The sequence below is a fragment of the Chionomys nivalis genome, chromosome 21 (assembly GCF_950005125.1).
Source record: "Chionomys nivalis chromosome 21, mChiNiv1.1, whole genome shotgun sequence".
NCBI lineage: Eukaryota > Metazoa > Chordata > Mammalia > Rodentia > Cricetidae > Chionomys > Chionomys nivalis.
The window spans coordinates 40,032,892-40,047,939 of NC_080106.1; the positions used below are offsets into that span (position 1 = coordinate 40,032,892).

General features: G+C 37.9%; 1 protein-coding gene across 1 annotated transcript in view; it reads left to right on the forward strand.

Moving 5' to 3' along the window:
- Positions 1–15,048, forward strand: part of Itfg1 (integrin alpha FG-GAP repeat containing 1) — a 110,644-nt gene that overhangs the window by 72,213 nt on the left and 23,383 nt on the right. The gene's annotated exons all lie outside the window — the stretch shown is intronic.

Genomic DNA, 15,048 nt, shown 5'->3' on the forward strand with positions numbered 1-15,048 from the left:
AAAGAAACATGGCATGTGTTTGAATCACACCCCACATGGATTTACTTTTGTTTAAGAGTTATTTATAACTTTCCCTGGCCTCAAGACTAGCAGTGCTGTGAGTATCGGTGCTGAGTGCTGTGTCTAAGTCCCCAAGGATTGCCAGCTCAAAGTGGAGATTTCCTTTTGCCTGTAATTTTTGGAAATCAGATAGGGAGCAACCAGAGTAGATGATTTGTCATGAAAAACTATTTTGAGACCATAGTTCAGTTTGTTTTGTGCTTTTTATTGTTGTTAAGAAAAGGATTGCATAAATAGGCATGGTGATGCTCACCTGTAATCCCTCACTCAGAAGGTAGAGGCAGGAGGATCAGAAGCTCTTGACCACTCTTGTCTACCCAGTGAGTTTGAGGCTGACCTGTATACGTGAGATTTTGTCTCCAAAACAATAAAATCCTTTTGTTGTGACTATTCGTTATAGCTGCTAATAGGATTTGGGAAGAGTTTCATTGTCTTAATTAATTGCAAGCCAATTGAACAGAGCTTCCTATGCCTTCTTGGGCTTTTATAGGAAAAGAAAACCTAGAAGTAGCAAAGAGAGCAAACTCTAAGACTCATGCATGAGAAAATATTGTTCAATTCCAGTAAATAAGTAGCCAAATAGAATGTGTTGCCTGAGAGCCAGACACATGAGTAAACGCTCCTGCACCCAAGGCTGGTGACCATTATGAGCCCTAGGAACTGGAAACAGCAAGGTATCAACAACTAGAAACTGAGACTTTGTCAAAGACATGATTCCTTGTAACTTCTGGTGTCCGTGTTGGCTAGTTAAACCGTCCAATTGTAATCTGCACTATCAACTGCAACCTCTGCTTTATGAATTAATTTAGCTTGATGTTGATAACCCTATCTCTCAGCAAGAAAGGATACCTTAGACTCCAGATGCTCTGTTTTGAAGGGCAAAGAGGTTCACACTACAGGTTCCTGCCTTTCTAACACTTGTTTTTTATTTTTACTATGAAAAATAACAGATTTTCTTTATCATTTAAAATAACACATTTCTAAATTTAAATTTAGTAACTTAAATAGCTCATAGTTTCTGTTTTAAGTAAAATTTTCCTTTATTTTTTCCTATGGATATGGGAAATATACATGCTTCCTAACTTGCAACAAACATTATACAATAAGCATCTCATATACTTCCTGGGAATGTTTGCTGTTTTTTTGCAAAATCAATTGTGGCTAGCTATGTCACATACCGTGATAGTGTTTCTAACTGTTAAAATGTTATTTAAGAAGAATAGCCTGTTTTTAATACTATAGCCTACATTATTTGCTCTTTGTTGCAGTGATCATATTTTTAAAGCATACAACAAAAATTTATTTTTAAGAAACTATTGAAATCACAATCTGAATCAAAAATTTTAACAGTCTCTTAGTTCTCTACCCATGAGTCACTCCTAATGATGACATTTCACTTACTGACTGATTTTCCCACTTTGTTGATATAGTTATTTACACATAATTTCAAGATTTGATAGTTTCTTGGGTTAGCATTATGAACTGTGTCTTTTATCCTTTCTTAAATTTATGTTATTTTACTGGGGAGGAAGGGCTGAGCAGCTGAGAGCGCTTACTGTTTCTACAGAGGAGTTGATTTGTTTCTGTAGACCCACATGGTGGCTGATAACTACCTATAACTCTGATTCCAAGAATCCAGTGCTCTCTTCTGACCTTCATGGGCACTAGGCATGTGATGTATATTCATATGTTGCTGAAAACACTTATACATAAAGTAATATGTGTAAATCTTTAAAAAACGTTTATGTCATTTTTCTAGGTGGATTCTCAAGTAACTCCCTAGAAAAGTTTCCATTCTCTAAAATCTTCCCAGTCTTTTTTTTTTTTAAGATTTGTTTATTATGTAGACAGTATTCTCAGTATTCTGTCTGCATGTATGCCTGCAGGCCAGAAGAGGGCACCAGATCTCATTACAGATGGTTGTGAGTCACCATGCGGTTGCTGGGAATTGAACTCAAGGCCTTTGGAAGAGCAGGCAGTGCTCTTAACCACTGAACCATCTCTCCAACCCATTCTTCCCAGTCTTAAAAATCATTTTATTTTCCTTAAAGTTCATTCACCATTGAATCTTAACTCACTTTTTCTATTAGAAAACCTCATGTAATCTATTACTCTGGTGCAGATCACCTATGCTCTTCTGTCTAAGATCCTAGACTGGTGCTTCATTTAACTGTTGTCAAAGTTACTCTGTTGGGTCCAATTATATCTCATGTAACTGCCCTTTTTTTAATGTCTTCTCTTCATTTTCTTTTAAGCTTGCACTAGAAAGGCCTTGATCTATTCTGTTTTTTTCTGCCCCTACCCTTTAATATTGTTTGCCCTTTTTCTTTTACACTGTGTTATAGAAAAGTCTTTTGCTCAACTGAGAAACTATTTTTATTATAAAAGTGAATAAGACAAAACTAGGATTTATTCTCTTTATCATGAACAGGACCTTCTGATGTGTCAATATCTTACCCCTCCCCACTTTCTGGCCCTCTCCCTTCTCCCAGCATTCCCCCCTCTCCCCTCTCTTTTTTGAAGATTTATTTATTTATTATGTATACAATGTTCTGCCTGCACATATGCCTGCCAGCCAGAAGAGGGCACCAGATCTCATTACAGATGGTTGTGAGCCACCATGTGGTTGCTGGGAATTGAACTCAGGACCTCCGGAAGAACAGTCCATGTTCTTAACCGCTGACTGAGCCATCTCTCCAGCCTCCCCTCTCTTTTTTGATCTGTGCTGAGGATCAAACCTATAAAATCACTCTACTACTAAATGCCATTCACAGTTCATCACTTCTTAACCAATCACCCTTGCATTTGCTGCATTATATCAAACTTGAACTTCATAGAATAGACTGCAGTTGGTGTGGTTTTGTCTGTCTCAGTGTACTTGTGATGGTTAGTTTTAAGTATCAACTCCCACAACCTACAGTCATCTGAAAAGAGACTCTCAGTTGAGGAATTATCTGGGTCAAGTTGGTCTGTGGGCACATCTTGTAAGGGATTGATAGAACGACCCGGCCCACTGTCCTGGGCCATCCCTAAGCAGAGGATCCCTGCCTGTGTAAGAGTGAGAGCAGCTAAGCGGACAGCATGGATATGTGTTTCTCTGCTCTTGACTGTGATGTGATGTTACTAGCGGCTTGAGTTTCTGCCTTAACTTCCATTTAATGATGGACTGTCACCTGTAATTGTAAGCCAAATAATCTCTTTGCTTACTTAAGTTATCTTTTGTTAGGGGATTTTATCACAGCAACAGAAATGAAAGTAGAACTGGGCCAAAACTTTTAATTTTTAATAGATTTTTTATACAATATATTCCTATTACAGTTGCCCCTCCCCCAACTCCTCCTAGACCCCCCATTTCCCTACCCACCCAAATCCACATTCTTTTTTTGTCACTCATTAGAATACAAATAGGTTTCTAAAATAACAATGGTAATAAAATAAGATAATTTTTTTTAAAAAAAGGACAAAACAAACAGGGAAAAAAAAAGAGCCAAAGAAAGAAAGCACAAAAATACATAAAGAAGTTGAGACGCACACATTCACATACCTACACAAAAAAGGGGGGGGCATAAATATAAGCAAAAGATTTGAAAAGTAATGTAAAAGGTAAGGTGAGTTAGGAGACAGGGAAGGGGAAGAGCACGGGGAAGGAAGGAGGGGAAGAGAAGGAAGGGAAAAGAGAAGAAAGAAAGGCAAGGAAAGGAAGAGGGAAGGGAAAGGAAGCTGTCCAGATTTAAAAAAAAAAAAAAAAAAACTCAAAAAATAACATTGAGTTCATTTTGTGTTGACCATCTACTGATGGATTTGGTCTGAGCTTAAGTCTGGTTTGTATGCACAGTGAGATTCTATTGAAGAAAACCAACTGTTCTTTTGTAAACACTTATCAATTAGAGATAGCATCTATGCTAGGGACGGCATGTGTGTCCACTTCCTCTCTCAGGACTAGAACCCCATATGTCTTAGACCTGTGCAGGCCCTGTGAGTGCTGCTACAGTCTCTGCAAGTTCACAAGTGCATCAGTGCTGTTGTGTCTAGAAGCCATTGTTTCCTTGGTGTACTCCACCCAACTGACTCCTACAGTCTTTCAGGCCCAAACCTTTGCACAACTGTGTATACTTGGGAAACATTCACTAAAGGCAAACTATATAAAATTTAAAGATAACAGAATGAGCATAGATATTGAAAACCAACCACATTATTTGTGAAAAATTTTAACACCCCTCAGCCATAGTAGCCTCATAAGCAGAACAAGTTCAACAGGAGTAATATTTTGTACCCCACAAGATTGTAAGGATCAAACTAAACAAGATATTTTTTTTAAATATTTATTTATTGTGTATGCAATATTCTGCCTGCAGGCCAGAAGAGGGCACCAGATCTCATTACAGATGGTTGTGAGCCACCATGTGGTTGCTGGGAATTGAACTCAGGACCTTTGGAAGGGCAGGCAATGCTCTTAACCACTGAGCCATCTCTCCAGCCCCCTAAACAAGGTATACTTGTTCTGTACCCAGCACATAGTACATAAGCAGCCTAATGAGTGATGCGCTACTCCACACATGGTCTCAAGACCCCTGGGAAAGTCCCCATCTGAGCATCTAGTCAGTGACATACTTCTCTTCACTTTCTCAGGGCAGGATCTAGATTCGTGCTCTGCTGGGACTCTGGAGAGTCATTCATATGAAGAGCTCTGCAGAGTAGCTGAAGCCTCTGTTAAGACTGAATCACCATCAGAATGCTCCCTCTAACTACCCTGATCCCTTGTCTTCCTCAAAGACAATGGTCCATCTCTGTCCTCCTTCCTTTAAAGCCAAGCATGAGCAATCATTAGGTTAGTACTGTCCTACCTGAGCACCATTCTAATGCATGGGACTCAAACTCAAGTGGCATGATTGGTTGCTTTCCTTTTTAACCAGCACTGTGGGGCCAATGATCTAGAAAGGCTAGAGACAAACTGATACATAAATGGAATCTGAGAGGAATCGGGAATAACTTGGGTATGGTGACACATTTGTTTAATCTTGGGGGGGTGAGAGACACAATTTTTTAATCTTATTAGCATTCGGGAGAGTCAGGAGATCAAGGTCATGCTCAGCCACATAGCATGTTTGAGCAGAGCAGGGAGACTCTCACTCAAGTCTCGGGATAACACGACCCCCCAGGAACTCACAAGAGACCGTCCTTGCTGCGGTCACACGAGGTTTATTGACAGGACAGGAACCAGTGCACTGGGGCTGAAACTTATTTCCCATGCAGGGGTAGAGAGTTCGACCCCGACTAGCTGGGAGAAGGAGTATTAAAGGGAAGAAACCACAACCCAGTAACCCAAAAGGGCTAGGGAGGGCGTCATTGGAAAATTCCAAAAATACCAGTGATAATCACAAGGGGGTAACTCCCTGTTTCTCAGGATTATTCTCAAGATTATAATCTAACTTTATCTTCAGCTAGTTCCTGAAACAGAGTCACTGAACCAGCTAACCTAGATTTTTGGCTCTTCTCTTCCTGCTAGATTTTTGGCTCTATTTTTCCTGATAGAGGGGTCTGGATTCATTCAGGTCTTTCAAAAGAAAAGATATAACTTACCTTTGAGTATAAAAATATGGCTGTATTACAGAAGAAGAACAGCATTGAGCAGGGCCCAGACAGATTGTCTGGCAGGCAGCATGTACATAAAATTGCAAGAAATAGTGTGTATGACACTTCTGAAATCCAGCTAAACTGTTGTCATTGTTTTCTGTTCTTTTGCAGTAGAGAGTAATACTTGACCTTTAGGTTACTTTTAACTTTGCTTCTAAGTAAACTCCTATCACATATAGTTTTGATAATTTTCAATGATTCCACTTCTTCGGAATAAGTACTTCATTGAAATTTTTTTGAAATGTACATATGATTCAAGAAAATTTTGGGTGTCCATCTCCAGGTTTAAGAAAGCTTCAGGGAAATCACCTTTCCCATCAGTTAAGAAATATTTGCTTCACTTGAAGATATTTTGTTTATTGATGAGTTGTTAAAATCACTGTGTAGCTTTAGAAACAAAATCATCCTTCCATGAATTATGTCAGGCACATGGTGTTTTTCAAAGATGTGTATCAAAAATAGCACACTCGTTCCTCTGTTGAGTCTCCAGGGAGCACAGAGTTATTGTGAGCTTGGCTTTGGGGAAGGCAAACATAGTTGACTTATTAGTCTGACAGGTAGTTGAAGAATGCACTGAAATGCTTACTAGGATGTTGTTTAATTTCATGACACTATTATTATGGGAGCATTTCTGTGTTTAAGGAAGGGCTACACTCTACAGTGCAACTCCAACTCACATCAGAAAGGCTGAGTTTTATCCATTTGTATTAAACATTTTTGAGTATGAAGAAAGTACTTTGTAAGGATACTCTGCTTAGGTAGGGTACATACAGTCATAACTAGAAGAATATATGATGTTCTCTAAACTGTGATTTCATCTACTTTATTCATGTTTTATAATATTGTCTAACACCAATTATAAATGTATGCATTTAAAATATATAATTTAATGATCTTTGTTATGATTACAGTTCTGCATTGTTTTAGGGATTCTTTTTTCTGTGAAGAGACACCATAACCACAGAAATTCTTACAAAGAAAAACATTTAATTGAGTTGGCAGCTTACAATTTGGAGGTTCAGTTATTATCAGCCCATTAGGGCTGGAGAGATGGCTCAGCGGTTAAGACCATTGCCTGCTCTTCCAAAGGTCCTGAGTTCAATTCCCGGCAAACCACATGGTGGCTCACAACCATCTGTAATGAGGTCTGGTGCCCTCATACACACAGAGAACATTGTATCCATTCATGGTGCAGGGAGTATGGTGGCAGGCAGGCAGACAGACATGGTGATGGTGACATCTTGATCAGAAGGCAATAGAAATTAGACTCAGACACTGGGTGGTGTCTTGAGCATTAGAAAAATCTCAAAGCCCACCTCCACAGTGACACACTTCCTTCAACAAGGCCACACCTACTCCAAAAGAGACATACCTCCAGATAGTGCCACTCCCTTTGAGAGCCATTTTCTTTCAAACCACCACATCTACCCATCCCCATATTTAGTTTTAAGATTTATCCCTCCTCAAAAAAAAATCCTATTCCATAAGCCCTTATTTTCTAAACAGTAGGAAACACTCCCCCAATATCGGCCTCTATATATTTGCCTATTCTATACCTGTCTCTATATTTGCCTATTCTATACCTGTCTCTATATTTGCCTATTCTATACCTGTCTCTATATTTGCCTATTTGAAACAAATGGAATGAATCATAAAATATGTGACCTTTTATTATGTATCACTACCTAGAATAGCATCAAATTGTATATGTGTTTCCTAATGCCATAGTAACAAGTTGCCACCAATATAGTATCTTTTTTAAAGTGTAAATTTATTCTTTTGCAATTTGGGAAGTCAGAGCTCTAAAATGGCTTTCACTGGGATGGAGAAAAAATAATGGTTTTCCTGGAGGTTATAAACCATTCTTTTCATCTTCAAAGCTAGCAACATGACATCTTGGTAAGAGTCAGGATTTGCAAACAGCAGAAACCCTAGGAAGGCTAAGGAGCAAGACATTGTAAAGTATGACATAATACTGTGTGCACTATGCGTCTTTAATACTCTAGAACTAGCAAGATGGAGATCCAAGAGAGCCACATCCAGAGACAACAACAAGGACAATAACATTGTAAGTTCCAGTTCAAAGCCCCATAAGATCTAGAAGCCAGAAGAGTCAAAGTATCAAACCACACTTGAAGCCAAAAAAGACTCTACTCAAACAGGGAGAACATCCTTCTTACACTGCCTTTTTACCCTGTTTGACTTCTTAATTGATTAAATGTATTTTCTCCAGCCTACTGTACCAGATGTTAATCTCATCCAGAAACAATCATAGAGACGCGCCCAGAGCAAAGCTTAACCAAATGTATGGGTATTCCATGACCTTGTCAGGTGATACAGAAATTAATCAGCAGTCTTTCTGACCTCTGCTTCTTCCTAGCTCCCTCTCCTTTCTCTACACCCCATCTCCCTCTGTCTTCCTTCTCCCTCCCTCCCAGTCCTCAACAAGGCCACACCTACCCCAACCAGGACGCCTTTTAATCCTTCTAAGCAATGCCACTTCCTGATGACTAAGCATTCAAATGTAGGATTTGAATGGGGGGTCATTCTTACTCAAACAGCCTCAGGTGGTATCAATTTTCTTGGCAATAATGAGGATTAAATAAGACGCCATATAAACAGGTCTTTGCAATTGGTCAGGTCATAATTTTAGTGCTGAAGGATATTAGCATTTATTCTGATAAAATTATATAAATGTGTGGTAAAATGGATAATGACTTCCCAATGGCATTCCTGTAATGTTCCTTCAGACTTAGAAAACATGTAACCTCCATGATAAATGCCATTTTTTTAGAGTGTCATTTGGGTAGGGGGTGTTTTGTGTTTCTTATTTGGGCCCAAGTAACAGGTTCCTGAAAAGAAAGATGCTTGTGGTAATGTTAGGAAAGCAACAGGTGGAAAAAGGTGACCTGATTTGTGGCCATATGCTAAGAATAAGGACAGCTTGTAGAAACTAAAAGAGGCAAGGAATAAATTCATGCAGGCATAATTTAACTTCTTATTTTCTCTTCTTATTTGTTTATTTTTATTTTTTTACCTTTAATTTCCCACTCTTGTCTTATTGTTTTAGCTGGTGCTTTAAGCACAGTGTTGAACCAGAGTAGAGATGGACAACCCTGCCTTGTCCCTGACTGCAGTGGCATTGCTTCAAGCTTTTTTCCATTTAGGGTAGTGTTGGCTATGGGCTTCTCACATACGACTTTTATTATGTTGAGGTGTGTTCCCTTTAGTCCTGAATTCTCTAGGTCTTTTATCATGAAAGTATGTTGGTTTTTTGTCGTTGTAGTTGTCAAAGGCTTTTTCTGCATCTATTGAGAGATAATCATGCACCTTTTGTCTTTATATCTATTTGTAACACGAATTCTAATTGTTCTTAATCAAAACCTGGAGTCGGATATTAGGGAGTGAAAGCTGAGAGGCCAGAGAAGCAGTGGCTGCTAGCCACTAAAGAGACCTTTTACCTCTACTGAATCCTCAGACCTAAAGGGTGATCCTGTCCCCAGACTACCTCCTCAGGTTGCATCTTCTAAATGACTGTTTCAGACTTCACCTCAGACTGCAATGACCTCCTTTCTCCTCCCACCTTATATTTGTCTCTCCGCCCAGCCACATCAGTCCTGTCTCCACCTCTCTAGAGCTGGGATTAAAGGCATGGGATCCCCAGAGCTGGGATCATCTTTGTTTGAGCTCTGTTTCTCTTTTGGACAGATTTCTATCTTGTATAGCCCAGCGTGGCTTTGATCTAACAGGGTGGCTTTGAACTCTGCCTCTGTCTCCTGAGTCCTGCAATTAAAGATGTGTGCCACCACTCCCTGGCCCCTAGTGGCTAAGCTCTGCACTCTGATCTTCAGGCGAGATGTATTTGTTAGATTGCAAACAAAATATCACTACATCTATTTATGTGGTTTATTGCATTTATTGACTTGCATATGTTGAGCCATTCCTGCATTTTGAGGATAAAGGCAGATTGGTCATGGTTGATGATCTTTTTTGTATATGTCTGTATTCAGTTTGCAGGTGTTTCATTGACCTTTTTGAAATCTTTTTTAATTCATCAGGGAAGTTGGCCTGTAGTTGTTTTTTTGTTTTTGTTTTTTTTTTGTTTTTAATTTATTGTTGTGTCTTTACCTTGTTTTGGTAATTAAAGTGATACTCCTTCTATGGAGTTTGGGATTGTTCTTTCTATTTCTATATTTTAAAAAGTAGTTTAGAAAGGATTGGCTGAAGATATTTGGTTTAATTCTGCTTTGAATATCTAGCAATGGACTTTTTTTTCTTTTTGTTATTTTGAGCTATACAGTTTTGTCCACTCCCCTCCCTTCCTCCCCTTTCCCCTTCTTCCCAATCCCATGGCCCCCACTCTCCCAATTTCCCTCAGGAGATGTCTTTTTCTCCTTCCTATGTAGATCCACGTGTGTCTCTCTTAAAGTCTTCTTTGTTGTCTGTGTTCTCTGGGTTGTGGCTTGTAGGCTGGCTTTTCTTTGCTTTATATCTAAAAGCCACTTTTGAGTGAGTACATATTTGTCTTTCTGGGTCTAGGTTACCTCACTCAATATGTTTTTTTCTAGATCTATCCATATGCCTACAAATTTCAAGATAATATCATTTTTAGTACTAAGTAGTACTCCATTGTGTAAATATACTACATTTTCTTTATCCATTCCTTAATTGAGGGACATCTAGGTTGTTTACCCTGGACTTTATAGTTGGAAGGGTTTTTACTACTGTTTCTATCTCTTCATTTGTGTGTGTCTGGGTTATTCATCTCTTATTGGTTTAATGTTGGTGCTTTGACTGAATCTAGAACTTTATCAATTTCTTTAGGTTTTCCAAATAATAGAGTACAGATTGTATTCCCTTTTTAAAAATTTAATGTTTGTTACAAAGTTTTCTCTGATTGTTTCCAGTTTTGTTAGTTTGAATCCTGTCTTTCTTTCTTTGCTCAGGTAGTCCAAAGGGCCTGTGAGTCTTGTTCAAAGTGCCAAGTTTTAGATTTGTTGTTCATTATATTGGTTTCTTTGTTTCTGTTTCATTAATTTCTGCTCTGATTTTTATTATTGGGTTTGAATTTGGTTTGTTCTTGTTTTTTAGTTGTTTGAGTTGTATTCATTAAGTAATAAATATTTGTGCTTGTTCTGATTTTTTAATATAGGCAATTAAAACTACAAATTTCTCTCATACTGCTTTCAGTTTGTCCCAGAGTTTTTATTGTGTTACGTTTTTATTTTCACTTTGTTCAGGATTTTTTTTGGGGGGGGGGGGGATTTTTTCTTTGACCTATTCACCATTCATTAATAAGATGTTCAATCCATGAGAATTTGTGTTTTTTCTAGAGATTTGTTTGCTATTAAAGTTTTACAGCCTTATGGTCAATTGAGATACTCAAGAGTTATTTAAATCTTTCTGAATTTGTAGATTTGTTTTGTCCAGGGTGGGGTCTATTTTAGTGAAGCTTCAATGTGATATTTTGGTGTTTGGGTGGAATATCCTGTTGATACATAAGTGCGTCTGATGTATGATGTCATTTAATCCTAGTGTTTTTCTGCTTTTTTGTGGAAGGGGTCAGATGACCTGTGTATTGGAGAAAATATGTTAACTAAAATCACCTACCAGTACTGGGTTGGTGTTAATCTGTTTTTAATTCCATTAGTACATTTTTTAATGAAATTTGGCACAGGTGAGTTTGGTGAATATGTATTTAGGATAATAATGTCTTCTTGGTCTGCTGGTTAGCTTGAAGTGTACCCCTTTTCTCTTCTGATTAGTTTTAATTTAAGTCTGTTTTGTCAGACATTAAAATAGTGACACCTGCTTGTTTCTTGATCTCATTTGATTGAAGTACTCTTGTCCATCTCTAAGGCAGTGCCTATCTTTAAAGCAAAATGAGTTTCTTGCAGACAACAGCTAGCCTGTTTCTTTTGATTGAAAAGTTGAATCTGCTAATAATTAAAGTTATTATTGAAATGTGTACTGATTGCAGTCATTATGTTGTTGCGTTTTGGTGTTCTTTGTGTTTAGTAATTATGGCTTCATATTTCTTTCTACAGTCTCTTGGCTGTGCTCATTCCTCTCTTTAGCCTGAAATGTTGCTTCCTGTAATTTTCTTTAGGTTTGGTTTGTTGAATATAAATTTTTGGGCTGTTTATATTATGGAAAGTTTTTCTTTCTCCTTCAGCTAAAGCATATAATTTTTGCTGGGTATATTATTTTAGTTGGCTCACATAGTCTTTTCAGACTTGGAATGCATTGCTCTAGCATCTCCTGACTTTCAAAGTTTCCATTGAGAAATCACTGGTTTTTCTAATGGGTTTCCTTTGTATGTGACTTGTGTTTTTCTGTTGAAGCTCTAAATATACTTTCTTTCTTATGTATGCTTACTGTTTTAACTACGACATACCATGGGGATTTTCTTCTATGTTCTTGTCTATTTGGTGTTCTGTGTGCTTCTTGTATGCTTGTTTCTTTCCTAAGTTTGGGGAAATTCTCTTCTATGACCTTGTTGAAGATCTGTATAGCAGCTCTGCCTGTCCTAGAACTCACTCTGTAAACCAAGCTGGCCTTGAACTCACAGAGATATGCCTTTCAGGATTAAAGGCATGTGCCGCCGCCACCCAGCACCTGCTGGGTTTTTTGATCATGGACATTTTATCATGACTTTTTTAACCTATTTTTATATTTTATATAAACTACTTTGTATTTCTTATAAACAAACTATTTTAGTCTTAGTTTTTTTTTAACCAATCTAGCTCTAGGTTTAAACTTTTTATATTTTATACCAATGTTGCGTTGGTTAAAGTCCACCATCTTACCTTTTTATTTTCCTTTTTCTACTATGATTTTAAGTAGTTTTATGATTTAATTTTGTCCTTTTTGTTATAAATATACTTTATATTACTATAAATATTACTTTAGTGAATGTCTTAGATTTTTTTTTAGGCCACCTTTAAATTTTGTCTTCAATAATACTACATATCACTGATAGTTCTAGAACTTTTCAGCAGTGTGTGCCTGGCCTCTTCCAGCTTTGTACTGTTTCCTCTGCTGACGTTATTAGTGCTGTCCTTTAAAGAGATGCAGTTTGCTTAGGCATTTTATATCTGCCTTCACACTTGACCTTGTGTGCACTCATTGCTCTTCATTGCCTTATATAGATCCGGGTTGTTACCTGGTATTGTCTTTTCTCAGCCTGATAGACACCCTGTAATATTAATTAAGATGCCATAAAAATATTGACAAATGATTATATAAATGTGTATAAAACTCTTGATGAAAAACACTGGACACAAAATTTTTTAAAGAATGGGAAGAAGTGCTAACAAAATAGCAAAGCCACAACAATAAATATTCTGAGAAAACTCCAGTAGCACATTAAATAATCCCAAGATTTCAGAAATGGAATTATGTGAAGTTACAAAGCTGCTTTGCAACAAAGGAAATATTTGCCAGTGAAAAGACAGCTTGTAGTATGCAAATAAGTCTTTGCCAGCTACACATCAGATAGGGGATTATTATCTAGAAAAGAACAACAGAAACTAAACCTTCAAATTCCTAGTCATCCAATCAATAAATGGCTGATGAACTGGATAGTTGGCTCTCAAAAGCAGGCATACAGGAGCTGGAGAGATTGCTCAGTGGTTACAAATGCTTATTACTCTTCCACAGGACCAACCTGGTTCCCAGCACCCACCTCAGGGGCTTATAACTGCCTCTACCTCCGTTCCATGTACGCAAGCACATGTGTGCACATGCATGTGAGAGTACACACACACACAGGAAAGTAAATCGTTTTCTACATTTTTAAATTTTTAATTAAAATTTAATTACATCACTTCCTCCTTCCCTTTCATCCCTCCAGTCCCTTCCACGATCCCATCAAATTGATGGCCTCTTTTTTTTAAGTGATTATATTACAGAGAGAGAGAGAGAGAGAGAGAGAGAGAGAGAGAGAGAGAGAGAAAGGAGATGATAAAGTGTGATAAATTATATTACATCCTGCTAAGTCCATTTGGTGTTGCTCGTATGTTTCAGGACTGACCATTTTTTATTGAAAAACCAATTAGGTAGGTGGCCTCATCCCTGGGAGAGATTTAATTTTTCCTCTCTTGGAAGTCATTAATTGCTTATTGGTCTTTATCTATGGGTGAGGGCCCCTATGTGAGGGCCTCAGTGAGATTTCTCCCACATCAGTATGTCTGTTTATGTTGTCATTGTTCATATTTTCTTTAGACAGTCATTTTGTTGAAATATTGTGGGTATAGCTTCCTTATCATTTCTTTTTTTTTTTCTTTTTGTTTTGTTTCTCAAGACAGGGTTTCTCTGTGTAGCATTGGTGCCTGCTCTGGAACTAGCTCTTTGACCAGGGTTGTCTCGAACTCTGCCTGCTTCTGCCTTCCACCACCACCCTGCCCTTCCTTGTCATTTCTAAAAGACAGTCTCACAACAGACTTCCTGCTTCTCTGGGTCTTGCAGTCTTTTCACCCCTCCTCAATGTTCCCTGAGGCTCAAGCGTACAGTGTGTGTGTTGTAGATCTGTCTGCTAGTGTTGGGCTTCCCGGATCAGTTGACTTAACCCTTGCGGTTGTGTCTAATGGGCTCTGTGAAAGCTGTTCTTATCTGTGCGTACAAGGATAAGCTTTAGGACGCAATTGGGGATAACCCTGATCTAGTTGTCCTCTAAGGCGCAAGACTTCACTAGCTCTGGTAGTTAGATGTTAAAATCAATGACAGATTACTGGTATAGTGGAGTTGCTATTAAAAGTGACCAACCAGGAGGCTGAGAGATAAACATGATACAATGTCTATGGAGGGAGTTTTCAGTGCATGTCAAAACTGTGTCTTCCCTCAGATTATATACATTTTCTCTATGAGTGTGCTATATTATGTAAAGGAAGAATGTTTTAGAATATATGTAGCAAAACCTAACTAGGTTTGGTGTTTTTGTTTTGAGGAAGATAGACATACTTGCACATTTATTGCTGTATTATTCTCAGTGTATTTCCATGTACTTGCATGTGCCTAGCAGTCTTAGAAATATACACACCAATGTATTTATAGTGGTTATCTATGAAAATAAATTATTTTCTACTTTTCAAATGTTTCTGTTATCTGAATTTTATCATAGTTCCCATAGTCATTTTGGAAATAAAACCAATCTTTAAATGGTGTACTATGTATATAATCGCCAAAAATACAAACAAACTAAATCAAGACCATTCCCCCAAGATTTCAGAAACAAATGGATCAAAGTTTTTCTCTGTAGGTTTAAATGAAATGTTACTTTTTAAAAAGTAAGGCAGCCGGGCGGTGGTGGCACACGCCTTTAATCCCAGCACTTGGGAGGCAGAGGCAGGTGGA